Source organism: Arachis ipaensis, chromosome B9 (genome assembly GCF_059453495.1).
Source record: "Arachis ipaensis isolate K30076 ecotype BB chromosome B9, ASM5945349v1, whole genome shotgun sequence".
Classification (NCBI taxonomy): Eukaryota; Viridiplantae; Streptophyta; class Magnoliopsida; order Fabales; family Fabaceae; genus Arachis; species Arachis ipaensis.
In genome coordinates, this window is record NC_142444.1 from 154,814,723 (window position 1) to 154,834,219 (window position 19,497).

Here is a 19,497-nt window from a genome sequence, read left to right on the forward strand (position 1 = left end):
GGCCCAGTGTAAAGAACCGGCACTGGATTCAATATATCCACTACTAACTCTTGTTCCTCTTTTTTTGAGCAAATTCAGCATGAAACCAAAAAGCAAAATCGTGTACCAAACTTAGAAATAATATATAAAACAACTTTTAGAGTTGCATAGTAAACAAGGTGCGTAGGGATCTATCAGTTGAACCAGCATCATTTTTAGAGAAGGAAGAAGTTTAAGTATTATAAAATTGAAGGGCAGACATAAAAAAAATTACCCACTTCAGTGCTGTCGACGTAAAAGGAGTTCGTACATTCGCTATGGAAATACTATAGCAGTCAATATCCATCACATGTAATGGTAAACAATAAACTTTTTCAAAAGATAAAATTACAAGCAAGAAAAGAAGATATTCAAAAACACTGGATAGTCTTGCTGCATTATTTGTTGTCCTTGTTTTTTTTGTTTGATTTTCTTGTTTTGGAGGATTTTTACACTTTTTTTTCTCTTTCTTTATATACTCTCTCACACACAAGAAAAAATTCAAGACTGTTAACATAAAACAAAATCACAAAAAAATTGTGATTCACCTTGTGAGGGTGAGCCAAAAGTTTTTCTTCTTTGATTCTGTCTATGGTCAGTTGTTGAAATGCGTTTCGTTTGGTGAACGGTTTCATGCGTGACACTGCAATTATTTTAAATTGCACCACAAAATAAGTATAGTCAAAATTTTTTTCAATGACAAATAAATTTTGACTATACTTATTTTGTGGTAAAATTTAAAATAATGGCAGTGTCACGCATGATACCGTTCACCAAACGAAACGCATTTCAACAACCGATTGTGAACAGAATTAAAGAAAAAAAACTTTTGGCTCACCCTCATAAGGTGAGTCACAAATTCTTTTTTGTGATTTTGTTTTATATTGACAATCTTAGATTTTTTTTTTTTGTGTTTGAGAGAGTAGATGAAGAAAAAGAAAAAAAAAATGCAAAAGTTCTCTAGAACAAAAAAAATCAAACAAGGACAACAAATAATGCGGTAAGGCTGTCCAGTGTCTCTGAATATCTTCTTTTTTTGCTTGTAATTTTATTTTTTGAAGTTTATTATTAACCATTGATGGATATTGATGCTATAGTGTTTCCATTCCTGAGGTAGCGAATGTACGAACTTCTTTTATGTCAATAGCTCTGAAGCGGGGTAATTTTTATATGTCTACCCTTCAATTTTATAATACTTAAACTTCTTGATTCTCTAAAAATTATGCTGGATTCAACCGATAGATCCCATGCACCTTGTTTACTATGCAACTATGAAAGTTGTTTTATGTATTATTTCTAGGTTTGTTACACGGTTTTGCTTTTTGGTTTCATGTTGAATTTTATAGATCATCAAAAAAAGATGAACAAGAATTAGTAATGAATATGCTGCCAGTTCTTTACACTGGGTCTAACGATGATCTAACACACTGGAAACAGGTACAAACTATTTTTTTGTTAAACTATTTTCTTATTAAAGTCTTTACTTATAGTGTGCAACATGCAGTTGAAACATTTCTTTAATTTTTTCTTGTGTTTTTAATATAGTTAACATTTCTTTAAATTTTTCTTTTTAATATAAAAAATGTAAACCCAGTGTTTGATCTAATATAAAAATTAGTGGGTACATATCCATTCATCCAAATGTTTAATCAAGATCTTAGCAATACAAAGGATATTTCATAATGTGACAGCAATAAAACTCTAACAGACAAAAATAAATACTTTATACGCATTAGTTGAAGATGATTTGAAGCTGTTCGAAAAGATGTTGTAATCACTACAAATCAACCATACCACCATTAGCTTCTCTGTCAATTTAGCCAAGCCTCAACTTTAAGTTAAAACAGAAGCAGATTAAACATAAATAAATGATTTTGTATAATTTAAAAAAAAAGAAAATATAAAATAAATTTGTAATTTAAAAAAATGATCTTTGCAACACTCGATAGTAGGATCTCAGAGCTATCAATTCTCTTCATCTTGCTGCCAGCTGTTCCGTTTTCACTGAAGGCAGCACTACCACTAACTGATGCCGCTGTTCTTTCTCTTTGCGGTTGCATCAACAGCCACAGTCAACCTTGACTCATTGTTCTTCATCCTTGCTGTCTACCTCTCTCTCCTCTTTTATTTGCCAGACGCTCTCCTAACCATGGCACCGACCACCTTCATTCTCAGTCTTACTTGCCGGATACTACTTCCATCGAGCTCCTTCTTGTTCCTCACCGGTGATACCTTTCTGTATTTTGAACCACCACTATATTTATGTTTACTCACATTTGCTTCAATCCGACAATCAGAGAGAGAGAGCGCGCTCGAGAGAGATTTGAATTGGACACTTGTCGAGTAAAGAACCTATTACTACTCTCTTATTATATATTAATATAATAGAATATTAATAGATAGATTTTGTTATCAATGTTTGCACTTTGCAGACGTTGATTTACATTTACATTCAGTTCAGCTGGAAGAAGGTCAAGATTTTGAAGGCGAGGTGATATTGAGCCAACAATCAACTCTTTCACGGTACCGTTCAGGATTGGTGAAAGGAGCCACGTACAACTACATGTGTCAGTATTATCTTGTTGATTTTCTAATTGCATTCAAGTAGTTTTATTCCCTTATAATTTATCATTATTCATAAATACAGTTTACAAAATAAAATTGAGTAAAAAATAAAGATAAAATCAAAGTTTGTAAGCCTAACAAAATAGCTTTTCATGAGAAAATTTGAGTTGATATTTATATATTTGCAAAAAAAAAAATTACCAATGTACTTGAAGGAAGGATTAGACCTGTGAATTTGAGTCAGCTATCTCTGGCAGTGGTGAAATATGAAAGCATGTCCTAAAGAAGAGGGTTTCATTTTACTTAAATTTTAGTAAACAAAGAACTATATTTTAAAACTTTCTACATATGATTTTACAATACTGGATTTCAACATTCAACTAAAAGAATACAGATTAAGTATCTTGTCAATAAGCATTTGGCCCATCCAGTCAAAAACTATCACATCCACCTTCTTTTTTATTTGAACATCTTACTTTCAAGTAAAATTCAATAAAAATTTTATATACTTTAAAGAGTTGAAGAAACCAAAATGATTTTCGCAACCAAAAGGTCTTTGTAATTGTTTAAATTAAGATTTAGCACGTGATTTCCTTATCCAATTCAAAAAATAAAAGTGAAATCAAATTCATACCGCACATCCAAATGCAAGTCTAGACCATCATAATTTAAAGTAGAAAAGTACAAAAACTCTTTCGAAGTTTAAAACTTATTGTTCATAGTAACCTACCTCAAATCGTCCATTCAGTACAACGATAACATTTGAAAGATCATTTGTGACAACAATATTTGTCACCTGCTTGTAGAAAGGTAAAAGTAAGTGGAAACCAAGAACCCAAGCTACACTGATGTGATAGTTTAAGCTTTAAACAGAGTTGGTTCTTAGCAATTTTTTGTGACAGGAAATTAACTAGACACAAGCCAAACTTAAGAATAAGATTGTCATTTTGGATGATTACCTGCCCGACAATGTCGGCGCCGGCATCAACTGCATATACCTAAGCAAGACAAATAAGAAACAAATTGAAAAAATGAATGAATAAACAAGGGACTGACTTAAAAATGTAACTATCATAATTCGCAGCAAGTGGATTTTTGCTGTCAAAAGAGATCAATATGGGAAGATTCTGAGATACAAGGCAAGACTTGTGGGTAGAGGTTTTCACCAAACTGAGGGAGTTGGCTATGAAGAAATATATAGCGCAGTGGTTAGACGAAGTACTGTGTGATTTTATCTATAGCAGTGTCATTTGGATTACTCTTAAAGGCAATTCGATTTTGACAATGCCTTCCTAAATAGCAAGCTGACTGAAACGGTATATATGATGCAACGACAGGGTTATTCTATTACACCGGTACCAATCAGAAATTTTTGTTGATAACTATTACAAGTCACTAAATTACTTAAGTTTCCAATTTAACACACGTTTCCAACTCTCACTATGCATCAGAACTTGTTCTTGTACCAATAAACACCCTTCTGAGAAGCTCCATCATCTGGCTCCACATAGAGGCACTCTTTGGCTTCTCTCCACAATGCCTTGTAAAATGGGGTGCCATCAAATTGGTAATAATCACCCAATATTGGCTTTATTGCATTGGTTGCTTCCATTGCATGGTAATGTGGCATTGTTGAGAACAAATGATGAGCCACATGTGTATCAGTTATATGATGAAATGCCTTATTCAGTATCCCATAATCTCTGTCCACTGTTGCCAATGCTCCTCTTAACCAGTCCCATTCGGATGAATCATAGTGAGGCAATGATGCATGTGTGTGTTGCAAACAGGTTATGGTAACTAGAAACCCATTCACAATGAGCAATGGCACCCCATAAACACATACCACCCAACCCAAACCTTTCAAAGTTGCTATGTGATATAGCAGATATGTTACAGCAAAGACAGATGAATCTGAGTCCTGAGACATAAATTAGAAGCCTTTCCCTGTTAGAGTATATGGGAGCATAAGGGTCATAGTGGCTTGCAAATCTATCATAGGGTCTGCCAGAAACATTGAAGGCCAAGTACAAGGGCCATCCTAGTGTGAGTGTGATGAAAAGGGAAATAGCCCTCTCTAGTGGATTGTTCATGTACTTGTTATACCGTGATACCTTTGATTTTGGTTTCAGGACAAACACTTAGTCGCGGTCGAGGGAACCGGTGTTGGAGTGGAGGTGGCGGTGGCTGATTTTCCATGAGAAATAAGGGACTAATAGACAAGAGTGAAGGATCAAACCAACCATGTCATCAACAAGTTGATACTTGCTGAAGGCATGGTGGCCACACTCATGAGCAATCACCCAAACACCAGTGAGAATGCAGCCTTGGATGGCCCAATAGATTGGCCAAGCAAGGAAGGAAAATGGGTATGGAAGCTGGTGGAAATAAGTGGTGGCAATGTAGAAGAGTAAGTAGGCCATTAAGAGATCATAGACAACATAGGAGAATGATATGAAAAGAGAACGTTCAAAGCAATGTGGTGGAATTGCTTTCTTGAGTTGGCCAACACTGAATGGAGGGTTTGAATGTGGAACCCTTGAAAGAGGCTTCTCTTGAGCTTCAATCTTAGTGACACGCCCTCCAGCTCCCATTGTTGTGTTGTTAAAGCTCCTGTTACCAATGTAGAAAGAAAGAGTTAGCACTTAGCACTACTACAAAGCAAGTGAATAATCAGTAATCTAATGAATGAATGATAGTCATTGCAGATGAGAGTGACTTAAACCATGACCAGAAAAACAGCAAAGAAAGGATTTCTGATATTACAGCCAGTTATTTGAAGTTCTATCATGCCAAGTGACTAGTATGAGTGATGATGTTTTGCACCCTTCATTTGACAAGAAAGCATGCATCTTCTATAATGAGCGACAGAGCAAAAGAGCATGAAGAGTGTGTCAGGGGTTAACCACTACAACACACACAACTTTGGATTTTGGATGGTGGTAGCAGTGTCACAGACTCACATGACACATGCACAGAAACATTAATTTCAGACTATATATATACAGTTGTAAGGGGCATGATTCTGAGGTTCACTTGTATTAGTATAGGTGTGAGGTTGACATGCAAAAACTATCATAAACCAAACACAAATACACAATGACAAAATCATATATCAGTGAGGGCCCAGAAGCAATTATGATACATCAATTTTTTGCAAAGTGGTTGCATCCTTGGTATGTTCTTCAATGTTTGCATACTTCAGTTCACTTAATGAGATCGTTTTATTTATTTATTTTTTTTTCATTCGGTTGATGGAAAAGAAAAAAGAAAAAAAATCTTTATTTACAAAATGGTAAAGATCTAAATGCATACACATATTTTATTAGTGCTGATTTTGGGCTGGTAGATAAGATCGACTTTTAAGGCTCCTATGTCTTACTTATTGACGGTTGTATCTAGCTGTTTAAATTTCAAGTAATATTTAATTAGTTTAGAAATTTAATTTTAATACACTAATAAATTAGTTTTAGCATTTTATACATACATTTGAATAATTATATTTTTAATAAAAAATACTAAAAAATTATTAGAATTTATTATTTTTGGCTATCAGTTAGTCATTAATATTTAATAAAAGTATGTCGTTGAATTACTGAACTAAAGAAATTGAATTAATGATTAAAAATAATTTTCAAAAAATAATAAATTCTAATAGTCTTAATCATTTCTCTTATTTTATTAACTATGTGAAAATGATCATTCAAAAAGAATAAATAAAAAATAATTTTGTAAAATATTTTATTCGATAGATACATCAAAATTAAATTCTTAATTTATAACTAACACTCTCTTTTTATCTTTTATTTTTAAATTTTTAAAAATTCATTTTAAATAATGATAATTTAATCATTTAAAGTTATTTAAAAATTTTTCCGTTGCCAAATACTTTACCGCATATATTCTTATTTCCTTTAACTACTTTTTTATTATTATTATTATTATTATTATTATTATTATTATTATTATTATAACAACAACAACTATGATCTTGGCAAATGCTAACCTACATCAAACTTTGGTAGATCAAGACAGTTTTGCATATATTCTGTTTAAGTTTGCCTTTGATAAGCTAGGGTTAAAGGAAAAGAATCTAAAGGCATATTCGGATAACCTCTTTGGATTGGGAGATATCCTGATCCGACCTTTAGGTTACATCTTATGATACACCACCTTCGAAAAGGGAGCCAGGTCGAGGACACTAAATATCGATTTTATTGTAGTCAACGAAAATTCAGCATACAATGCCCTAATAGGTCGGACAACCCTAAATCGACTTGTAGCCGTCGTTTCTATCCCACATCTCTGCATCAAGTTTTCCACTGCTGAAGGAATTGCCACCATCAAAGGAGATCAAAGGCTATCAAAAAATACTATAATGAGAGCCTCAGTTTGAAAGGCAGCTCAGGGGGCAAAGAAGTCAATACAATTGAGTTAGACGGAGTCCGAATTCGAGGAGAACTACGACCCCAACCATAAGGCAAAATAGAGGAGATACAAATCAGGGACCACCCCAACAAAACAATGAGTATAGGGGCGAACCTGAAAGAAAGCCTTGAAGGTTGTGGTAGGCTTAGAGAAGGGGGTTGAATCTATGCCTTTCTTTTAAGTTACTGAAAGGACCCTTTAATACAAACTTTAATTTCTGATTCTGTTTGAACTCAGTAGCGGAAATTTATGAGATAATTTATTTTTGTCTCATGAATATCAGAAAATAGAACATTGCAGAGAAAAGAAAAGCTAACACCAGCATATATCCTGGTTCAGTTGCCTTGTGCTATGCAAACTACATCTAGTCTCCTCCACAACAATGGAGGAATTTCCACTATAGTTAACAGTATTACATACCCAATTTCACAGGATTGACACAATCCTTTCACACTCAAGTTCTAACCTAACTTGACATTGGCTATGCTAATACTTAACTATTCACTCCTAGTGCTAATCCAACTAAGAAAGGAATACCTCACAGGTACAAGATACAACACATAGACATACCTAAAGAAATCTGAAATTAACTCTAGGCTTTTTTCTCAAGTGTATCACTCAGCCTCTTTTCACTCATGGCTTTTACTTGAGCTCTCTCAATAAGCCTTTTCACTCAAGAAATTACAGAAAGATAAACATTGAAAAGTAAAATACAATCTGTAAAAACATGAAGGAGATGGACTTCATCAACAGCCTCTTTGCTATGTGATAAACCAGACATGCAAGCATCAGATTCAGTTCTTCAGTATTGGCTAAATACTTCTTTGAAAGAAAGCATTATCCAAGTAGAGGAACTTCTTTACAGAACACAACACACCAAACTCTGGTTTTCTCCCCTTGCTTCTGAATGAGCAGAAAGTCTTCTTTAATCTCCTTGCATGTTGCTGAACTCTTCTTCATAGGTCAACTTCTTGAGCCTTGAACTTCACCAACCCAGCCGATCACCTTTTTCTCAGTAATTTTCAAAATAGAAACTTTGCTTCTGACTTCTCTACCTTGACCGAAACCCATAAAGCAGCAACCACAAGAGTCTTCCAATGGTCAACCGAATCTGAGCCATTGAGAAGCTACTTGGTCCCCAAGAATCACTTGTGACCGTAGATACACAGTAGTAAAGAACAGAAATCTTTTTTTCCATATAGCTCAAAAACAGAGTGGCAGAGAGTTGAGGATGAAGAGAAGAAAGTGGGTTGCATGTATGAGAAAATGGGTTACCTTTAACCTTCTGATCTTTTCTTAATAAGGCTTGAAATGGTTGATTAGACCTTACCTCCTCTTTGCTTAACCTTCTCTTTCCTTCTTCTTTCATGAGTAGCTTAGGGACTAAGCTCTCTTTCTTACTTTTTCTGAGTTCAGTGATTTGACTGAGACAGAGAAGAAAGGAACGTTGCTTTGAAAGCAAGATGTAGGGATTTGAAATCAACTCGGGCTTGGATCGGGTTCTTCTCAAGTTCAGCCCGTTGGTGCTTTGTCTTTGCTTCTTTGAAGAATTGAGCTTGAGATGAATGACTTGGGCTTTTTTTGTTTTCACTTACCATTCAGCCCACCAGCAGATATCTTTTGTTTGATGTTGGGCTGCTGCAACACTTATTTTTGGCCTGCATCACTTATCCAAAATAATCAAAACTAATTGAGTGATTAGCCCACTAATTAAATGTTTGTCATCATCAATTAATTTTTTAACTCAACAATCTCCCCCTTGATGACAAACATGATTTAAGCGATAATCAAAAGGAATTGAATTTGAGTAAGGTTTAGAAACTCCCTTTGATTTTTGTCATTTGCTTTTATGTTGCTCCCCATTTTCTTTTCAAGATTAGCTCCCCCTGGATTTATGCTTTCCTCTTTTTTCATGTTTTACATTGTACTTAAAGAGAACACAATAAAGAGCTACACACATTTATCTTGTCTAAGGAATATAAACAAACAACACCACATAATCAGCCCAATCATCAAGTTAATATCAACAGCAACATTTTCAACATGTGAAAACAAACTTTGATGCAGTGATCAGACAAAAGATCACAAAAGAAACAATAGTAGATAGTAGCAAAGGAAATAAATAATAGTAGCTGCAGCAAAGTCAATAAAAATCATAGGACCCATTCACCATTCCCTATTGTCCTATTGCTATTACTCCCCCTTTTGTCATCAAGGGCGGATAACAAGCAAGATCAACAAAAAAAAACCTCTTAAACCCTGCAGGAAAGAGTTAGAGCATAGTTCAAAGTACTAACCAAAAATATCAGAAGTGCAGTAGTATTTAGAGTTATTACAGTCATCCAAGATAAAACAGTTCAACAGTAGCTAAAGAAACAGAATTCATGAGACAAAAAGAGAGCAACAGCAGTTTTCATGAGACAAATCTAGGCATTAGAACCATTCCCCTCCAAATCAGCTTCCTCTTTAACATCAGTGGCAGGGTCTTCATCCTTTTGAAGATTATCAATGAAATTCATGAACACAGCCACTCTATCTCTTGACTTCCGGAGAAAATTCTCATGCTTGCTTGCTAGCTTCCTTTGTTCTTTACTCATAGTAATGATGTGATTGGATTGGGAGACAAATTCTTGAACAACATCCTTGACAACATTCAGCAAAGCAGATTTCTGGCCAGTAGAGATGGAGGTACCTCGGTGGAAGGAGGAGGAGATTCCTCAGGGACAAAGTCATCATCTTCATCGTCTAAGACAACCTTTTCAGATCGAGTAGGTCCTTTTTGCTGTTTCACTGAACCACCCCCTTTAGATATGAATGTCTATTTTCATAATCCTCATTTGACAGGTCAACACCAAAATGCTCAAATATGCAAGTTAGAAACATGCCATAAGGTAGTGCTTTATCTTTCTCACTTCTAACAGAATCAAACATGTATATAGCCATCAAATAGGCAAAAGAAATTTCTGTTTTCGTGATTAGGGCATACAAAACAAGTGTGTCTGTGTAAGAAACCCTTTGATATGAACCACTTTGAGGAAGTAAGATGTGGTTGACAATTCGGTGCAACTGAGCACATTTATATCCTAAGACTTTGTGAGTGGGTGTGATGCCATCAATTAAGGAAACATGTTCACAAATGTGAGCCAAAACATCATGGTAAGAGATATCAACTCCTTCATCCTACTTTACAGACGTATAAGCACACGGCCCAACATCAGTGTACTTTAAAAAATTACTGATAATTTCATCATTTAAAATAATGTCTCTGCCCTTTACATAAGAATGCCCACTTCCTTCATGGTAAGTCATGTTTGCATAAAACTCTTTGACTAACAGAGGATACACAGGTTTTTTGATTTTGAAAAGGTGATTTCAGTCTAAAAATTCTAAATTTTCAACAAAAAGAAAACCTTTCTTTTTCAAAGTAGGTAAATCCGCAAAAAAAGAGGGACACAGAGTACGATACTGAATAACTCCTTCATAAAAATCGTCGTTCATGGCAGATTTGAAACGATGGGGGTTATAGTTGGAGTGAGATGTCATGAAGTGAGATTTGTGAGAAAAAGGATCAATGTCTGGTTCTCTAACAGATTTGAGAGGCAGACAAGGGTTACCTCTTTGTGAACGCAAAGGAACAGACCTAGACTTTGGCTGAGTAGGCTCGGAAACTAGTTCCTCGGCTGCCGGACGTTTGCCTTTGGATGAGCTTGGTTTTGAGGAGTCAGGTTTTGAAGGAGGAGCCTTTGGAGGAGGCGTCGGCTTAGCAGAGGCAGAAAATTTGGGTGTAGTTTTGGTCCGTGCCATTGGGTCAGTTCTTGGAGGAGAGGTAGGAGGAGATGGTGAGGGTGTGAAGGTTCGGTCTTGGGAGCGAGTGGAAGGCTTTGAGGAAAGCTTGTACACTTTTTCACGAGGAGCCCTTTTAGCAATGGTTATCTTCCTCATTTGGTTAGTTTCAGGCTTTTGAGGGAAGAGAAGCAGTAAAGATAGTGGAGGAAACCGAGGAGTTGAGGAGAAGTTAATGGAGGAAAGAGAGTGAGTGTTGGTAACCGTACCCAAAGGAAGTTTTTTACAAACCATGCAACTGCATCACCTTTTGAAATGACTTGAAAAGACATGACCTCATAAAGGAAAGATTTGATTTGATTTTTAAAAAAAAATTAATTTTTAAATTTCAAAAAATTAAAAAAAATTAAATCAAACTAAAAATCTTTTTGGACCAGAAAACATTAAATGAAAAAAAAACCTTTAAAAAAAATTAAACACTCAAGTAAAAAAAATATCAACCAAACAAAAATAGAACATTCATATTTGGGCCCAGAGATGGTTGAATTTAAGGAAACACATTGGACCACTCTGGATCTTATTTTTGAGGTTGGCCCAGATCAATTTTCACTTGAAACAAGCCCAGAACACACTGATTCAGGGGAACGTTCTTCTTCTACCTAGAATTGTTTCATACCTGTTTATGAGACAAAATGCTCCAGCAAATATATCAGCAATTTTTAAACAAAGAATCATAACTCAAAATTTCTAGACTTGTCCTAAGCATGTAGAATCTGTCCTCAGCTAGTGGTTTTGTGAAAATATCTGCTAATTGCTCCTCTGATTTAACAAATTGAATGCTAATATCCCCCTTTTAGACATGTTCTTTTATTGAGTGAAATTTCACTTCAATATATTTAGTCTTAGAGTGCAAAACTGGATTTTTAGAAATATTAATGGCACTCATATTATCACACAATAAGAGAATATTTTCAGCATTTAATTTGTAATTAGCAAGCTGTGTTTTTAACCATAAAAGCTGAGAACAACATGAAGAAGCAGCTATATACTCAGCCTCTGCAGTGGATAGAGCCACCGTTGGCTGCTTCTTACTTGACCAAACATTTAAGAACCTTCCAAGGAAATAACATAAGCCTGATGTGCTCCTTCTATCAACTCTATCACCGGCAAAAACTGCATCACAATAACCAACTACAGAAAAATTATCAATCTTAGAATACCAAAGACCAAAATTAGATGTTCCATGAACATATCTAATGATCATCTTAACTGCAGAAAGATGTGACTCTTTTGGCTTGGATTAGAACCTTGAACACAATCCAATACTTTGCACAATATCGGGTCTAGAGGAAGTTAAGTACATAAGAGAACCAATCATTCCTCTATACCTAGTCTCATCAACATCTTTCTCAGTTTCTCCCTTATCTAATTTTGAATTAGGGTGCATGGGAGTTCCCATGGGTTTGGCATTTTCCATACCAAATTTCTTAACTAATTCCTTGGCATACTTTTCTTGATGTATGAAAATACCCTTTTCAGTTTGTTTAATTTGTAGCCCAAGGAAGAAATTAAGTTCACCCATCATACTCATGTCAAATTCACTTGTCATGAGTTTTCCAAATTCAGAACAAAGGGATTTATTGGCCGATCCAAAAATAATATCATCAACATATATTTGGACTAGAATAAAAGAATCATTAGAATTCTTGATAAATAAAATTGTGTCTGTGGTGCCTCTTTGAAAACTATTTTTCAAAAGAAAAGAACTAAGTCTCTCATACCAAGCTCTAGGAGCTTGTCTTAAACCATAGAGAGCTTTAGATAATTTGAAAACATGATTAAAATGCTCTTTACTTTCAAAACCCGATGGCTGCTCCACATACACTTCTCTATCTATCACACCATTCAAAAATGCACATTTCACATCCATTTGATATAATTTAAAACCACAAAATGCAGCATAGGCTAAGAGAAGTCTTATGGCTTCCATTCGGGCAACAGGGGCAAAGAATTCATCAAAGTCTATTCCTTCTTCTTGATCATATCCTTGTGCCACCAGCCTTGCTTTGTTTCTTGCAATGCTGTCATCTTCTCCTAACTTGTTCCGAAATATCCATTTGGTGCCGGTCACTTTCTTTCCACTTGGCCTTGGAACCAAAGTCCACACTTGGTTCTTCTCAAATTCAATAAGCTCATCCTCCATAGCTTTAACCCAAGAAGGGTCACCAAGGGCTTCCTTGACATTTTGAGGCTCTATTTGAGAGAGAAGGACAATGTTTGTCTCTTCATTGGCCTTTCTAGTTGAAGACCGAGTTCTAACCCCATGAGAGACGTTCCCAATAACAAATTCCTCAGGGTAATTCTTCAAGAATCTCCATTCACGAGGTCTGGTGGACTTGGAGGAAGATTCAGGTACCAATGGATTCTGGGTGCTGCTGGCTTCAGGATTTCCTTCAGATTCATGAGACAAAATGGAATTGTCTCTTGAATTTTCAGCAACTGCAGTTTCTGGTTCAGTTTGAACAGAATTTCCATTTTTTTGATTTTGCACAGTTTCAACATCCTTTTGAGATTGATTTCCTGCATCACAATCTTCCAAAATGCTTTGCACCAAGTTAGTATCACAAAATGTAACATGTATGTACTCCTCAATAATCCTAGTATCTTGATGATAAACTCTATATGCTTGACTAGTTGTGGAATATTCTACAAACAAACACTCATACGCCTTTGGATCAAATTTACCCAAATTATCCTTGTTATTTAAAACAAAACATTTGCATCCAAAGATATGTAAGTATTCTAAGTTTGGTGGGTAGCTTTTCCAAAGTTCATAAGGGGTTTTTTTCAAAAATTTCCTTATGATTATTCTATTCAAAATGTGGCAAGCTGTGTTAACTGCTTCAGCTCAAAGGAATTTTGGAACATTACTCTCACAAAGCATAGCTTTTGTCATCTCTTGTATGCTTCTATTTATTCTTTCCACAACACCATTTTGTTGTGGTGTCCTTGGACAAGAGAAGTTGTGAGATATTCCAAATTTCTCACAAAAAGATTCAAATAAATTATTTTCAAATTCAGTTCCATGATCACTTCTTATTGAGGAGATCTTCAAATTCTTTTCATTTTGAATTTTCTTGCAAAAAGGTTCAAAGGCCGAAAAGGCTTCATTTTTGTGTGCAAGAAATAAAACCCAACCAAACTTAGTATAGTCATCCACAATCACTAAACCATAATGTTTACCACCTAGGCTTTGAGTTCTTGTTGGACCAAATAAATCAATGTGTAGCAATTCAAGTGGTCTTTTAGTAGAGATGTCTTTCTTTGGTTTAAAAAAACTTTTTGTTTGTTTTCCATTTGGCAAGCATCACAAGTGATGTCTTTGTCAAACTTTATCAAAGGAAGACCTCTTACTAATTCTTTCTTCACAAGTTTGTTTATTTGAACCATATTTGCATGGCCCAATCTCTTGTACCATAACCACTTTTCATATTCTTTAGAGTGAAAACAAGCTACATTTTGATCCTTTAGTTCATCAAGAGTAAGTCCATACACATTATTAAAATGCTTGGCAACAAAAAGTACTTCATTTGTCTTTTCATTTATAACACAGCATTCAAGCCTTTTGAAAGTCACTAAATATCCTAAGTCACACAGCTAACTTATACTCAAAAGATTGTGCTTTAAACCACATACCAAAAATACATCATCAATAAAAGTAGATTGTTCATTACCTACTTTTTCAACAGCAATTATTTTACCTTTACCATCATCTCCAAAGGTCACAAAACCTCCATCATACTTGCTTAGTTTGATGAAGTAAGTTGACCTTCCAGTCATGTGCCTTGAGCATCCACTATCCAAGTACCACATATCCTTTTTGTTCTTGGATGCTAGGCAAATCTGCATAGAAAGCTTCAAATAACCTTAGGTATCCAAATTAATTTGGATCCTTTGAAGTTAATCCATCTTGGTTGCCCAAGTGCATTGAAATCACAAACAACATTGTAAAATTTGTTTCCTACAACTCTCTTTTCAATGAAACATTGTGCATATGAGTGACCAAATTTCTTGCAATTAACACAATAATTTTCTGATGTGTGTCGCTGAAATTGAGGTGAATTATTTTACTTGAAATGATTAAAGGTTGAAATTTTCTAGTTTTTGGAGGAGATGCATTTCTTTTGATAAACTGATTTTTATTGAAATTATTCCTCTTTGCAAAAATATTTTCACCAGAATTTTTGAAATCCTTTGGATTTTTCGAAAATGAGGTTTTGTTGTAAAAAAATGGTTTCTTAAAAGCTACCTCATTTTTCGAAATGTATCCCAAACCTGGCCTGTTTGAACTCGGTTCGGTTCTTGGTGAAGGCTCAGTTTCACTTGTGTATGCTTCATCAAATTTTTCTTCAAATGTTGGAACATATCCAATACCAGATTTGTTTGGTATAGATTTGGTATTTGATGAAGAAGCCACAAACTTTATAGAGGAAACATTGGAAACTGCATCTTTCTTGGCTATGTAACCTAAACCAGATTTTTTAAATAATGGTCTTTGGCTTGCAAGCAATTTGTCCAAGTTACTAGAACTTTGAGTAAATTTTGCTAAGTCGCCATTCAGTCTTTTAATCATGTCATTTAATCTTTTATTTTCAGCAATTAACTCATGAGAAGGATCCACAATGTGCTTTCCTTTTAACTTTTTAAGTTCAGATTTTAGAAATCTGTTTTCTTCAATAATGTCCAAAGCACATTCTGTTTCCTTCACCTTTTCTTTTAAATATCATTTTCAGCTCTTAACACATCTCTTTCAGATCATTGTATTTGTCAAGCAGTTTTGAGGTGTTCAAGGTGAGATCATCAATGATAGCATGTAAATCTTCCATAGACAAATCAAAGTAATTTACCTCATCAAAATTATTGTTTCCAGCCATGAAACAGTCTTTGTCTTCACCTTCAGATTCTTCTTCCTCATTGGAGTCGTTCTCGAGATCCTCCTAAGCTGCCATGAGCACTCTCTTCCTTTCCTTCTTTCCTTTGTCATCTTTTTTGAGCTTTGGACAGTTTAGCTTGAAGTGTCCAGCCTCCTTGCAATGATGACACGTCACTTTGCTCAAGTCTATCTTGTGTTCTTTGAGCTTGAACCCTTGTATTTTCCCTTGTTCTTCATCATCCTTCCAAATCTCCTAGCAAAAAACATAAGCTCATCATCTAAAATACCATTACTAGACTCACTCTCTTTTGATTCTATTTTTGACTTGAGGGTTATTTCCTTTTTCTTTGAGTCTGTGTTTGTGTGTGTGGTTTCATAGGCAAGGAGTTTTCCTCTCAGCTCATCATAGGTTATGGGGCTTAGGTTGTTACTCTCGGTTAGGACAGTGGCAGTGGTTTCCCATTCTTTTGTGAGGCTTCTAAGGAGTTTTCTCACTAAGGTTTGTTCTGAGTAGTTTGTACCCAAAGCATCAAGGTTGTTGATTATGATTGAGAATCTCTCAAATGCTTCATCAATGCTTTCTCCATCCTTCATGTTGAACATCTCGTATTCTTTTCGCAGCATATCAATCCTCGTTTCTTTGACCTGTTTAGTGCCTTCGTGTGTAACCTTGAGTTTTTCCCAGATTTCTTTGGCTGTCTTGCATCTTGACACCTTTCGGTACTCTTCAAAGCTGATAGCATAGTAAAAAAGGTTGATGGCTTTAGCATTCAGCTCCATCTTCTTCTTGTCGTCCTCATTCCATTCATCTTCTTCTTTTGGAGTCACCACTCCATCAGCACTTATTTTTGTTGGAATCTTGTGACCGCTCGTAACAATCTTCTATATGTTGTAATCAATAGATTGGATGAAGATTCTCATCCTCTCTTTCCAGTAGGCATAGTTCTTTCCGTTGAAGAAGGGTGGCCGGTTGTTTTACTGGCCTTCAGTGAGGATGTAGGCAACAGTGGTTGTGCCCAAGTTGTTCGCCATTGGATCTTTACTCCAAGCGGTTAAGCTTGATTCTTGAGACCTTAGCTCCTGATACCAATTGAACGTTGTGGTAGGCTTAGAGAAGGGGGATTGAATCTATGCCTTTCTTTTAAGTTACTGAAAGGACCCTTTAATACAAACTTTAATTTCTGATTCTGTTTGAACTCAGCAGCGGAAATTTATGAGACAATTTATTTTTGTCTCATGAATATCAGAAAACAGAACATTGCAGAGAAGAGAAAAGCTAACACCAGCATATATTCTGGTTTGGTTGCCTTGTACTATGCAAACTACATCCAGTCTCCTTCACAACAATGGAGGAATTTCCACTATATTTAACAGTATTACATACCCAATTTCACAGGATTGACACAATCCTTTCACACTCAAGTTCTAACCTAACTTGACATTGACTATGCTAATACCTAACTTTTCACTCTTAGTGCTAACCCAACTAAGAAAGGGATACCTCACAGGTACAAGATATAACACATAGACATACCTAAAGAAATCTGAAGTTAACTCTAGGCTTTTCTCTCAAGTGTATCACTCAGCCTCTTTCCACTCATGGCTTTTACTTGAGCTCTCTCAATATGCCTTTTCACTCAAGAAATTACAGAAAGATAAATATTGAAAAGTAAAATACAATCTGTAAAAACATGAAGGAGATTGACTTCATCAACAGCCTATTTGCTATGTGATAAACCAGACATGCAAGCCTCAGATTCAGTTCTTCAGTATTGGCTGAATGCTTCTTTGAAAGAAAGCATTATCCAAGTAGAGGAACTTCTTTACAGAACACAACTCACTAAACTCTAGTTTTCTCCCCTTGCTTCTGAATGAGCAGAAAGTCTTCTTTTATCTCCTTGCATGTTGCTGAACTCTTCTTCCTAGGTCAACTTCTTGAGCCTTGAGCTTCACCAACCCAGCCGATCACCTTTTTTCTCAGTAATCTTCAAAATAGAAACTTTGCTTCTGACTTCTCTACCTTGACCGAAAGCCATAAAGCAGCAACCACAAGAGTCTTCGAATGGTCAACTGAATCTGAGCCATTGAGAAGCAACTTGGTCCCCAAGAATCACTTGTGACCGTAGATACACAGCAGTAAAGAACAGAAATCCTCTTTTCCATATAGCTCAAAAACGGAGTGGCAGAGAGTTGAGGATGAAGAGAAGAAAGTGGGTTCCATGTATGAGAAAATGGGTTACCTTTAACCTTCTGATCTTTTCTTAATAAGGCTTGAAATGGTTGATTAGACCTTACCCCCTCTTTGCTTAACCTTCTCTTTCCTTCTTCTTTCATGACTAGCTTAGGGACTAAGCTCTCTTTCTTACTTTTTCTGAGTTCAGTGATTTGACTGAGACAGAGAAGAAAGGAACGTTGCTTTGGAAGCAAGATGTAGGGATTTGAAATCAACTCGGGCTTGGATCGGGTTCTTCTCAAGTTCAGCCCGTTGGTGCTTTGCCTTTGCTTCTTTGAAGAATTGAGCTTGAGATGAATGACTTGGGCTTTTTTTGTTTTCACTTACCATTCAGCCCACCAGCAGATATCTTTTGTTTGATGTTGGGCTGCTGCAACACTTATTTTTGGCCTGCATCACTTATCCAAAATAATCAAAACTAATTGGATGATTAGCCCACTAATAAAATGTTTGTCATCATCAATTAATTTCTTAACTCAACAAGCCTGAAGAAACAACTCGTTGAATTGTTAAGGAAAAATTTTGACCTCTTTTCCTGGAAAGCCTCTGACATGCCCGATATAGATCCCAACTTGATGTACCATAGGCTTGCTGTGTACCTAGGCTCCCGACCTATTCAGCAAAAATGTAGAAAGCTCGGACCAGAGCGAACACTAGTCGCCAAAGAACAAGTGCAGGCTCTGCTAGAAGCAGGATTCATAAGGGAGATCAAGTATCCGCTCTGGCTGGCCAATGTGGTGTTGGTAAAAAAGCAAAACGGAAAATGAAGAATGTGTGTCGATTACACTGACCTCAATAAAGCCTGCCCTAAGAACCCTTATCCACTCCCTAGCATTGATGCTCTGGTCGACTCCGCTTCAGGCTACAGATACTTGTCCTTTATTGACGCCTACTCGGGATACAATCAAATCCCGATGTATAAGCAGGATAAAAAAAAGACCTCAATTTTTAGTGGCTTTATCATGCATACATTTGTTTTGTGTCTCTACTTTATAATTTTATCTCTGTTGTAATTAGTTTATATTCAGCTTTCACTGCTTAACACTTTATTGTTGTGTTACCAATAAAACTATATTTCTCGAGTTTTTACTATTATATTTTATTTTATTTTACCAATAAAAATATTTTAGGACAAATTGTTCATCCACAACTCACCTGGTCTGCAGAATGAACCGAACATGTTATTAAGGTGAAACAATTATATAGTACTAAATGAACGGAACATTATCCATTATATAAAATCAAATTAAAAACAGCTTTCTGCAGAATGAACCGAACATGTTATTAAGGTGAAACAATTGTATAGTACTAAATAAACGGAATATTATCCATTGTATAAAATCAAATTCAAAACAGCTTTCTGCATAATGAACTGAAGACGTTATTAAGGTGAATCAACTGTATAGTACTAAATGAACGGAACATTATTCATTATATCAAATCAAATTCAAAACACCTATGTCTACAATTTAGAGATTATCAATTTAATTCAAATCAATTCAATTCAGAACACCTGCGTACATTCAATTCAATTCAA

At 35.5% G+C, this 19,497-nt stretch overlaps 1 pseudogene across 1 annotated transcript; it reads right to left on the reverse strand.

Annotated features, from left to right (window-relative positions):
- Positions 1-4,030: 4,030 nt before the first annotated feature.
- LOC107618347 (omega-6 fatty acid desaturase, endoplasmic reticulum isozyme 1-like) lies at positions 4,031-5,526 on the reverse strand (annotated as a pseudogene). Its single transcript, XR_015899839.1, has 2 exons — positions 5,350-5,526; positions 4,031-5,196 (listed from the first exon to the last, which is right to left on the reverse strand). The product of XR_015899839.1 is annotated as an omega-6 fatty acid desaturase, endoplasmic reticulum isozyme 1-like (transcript).
- Positions 5,527-19,497: the final 13,971 nt, after the last annotated feature.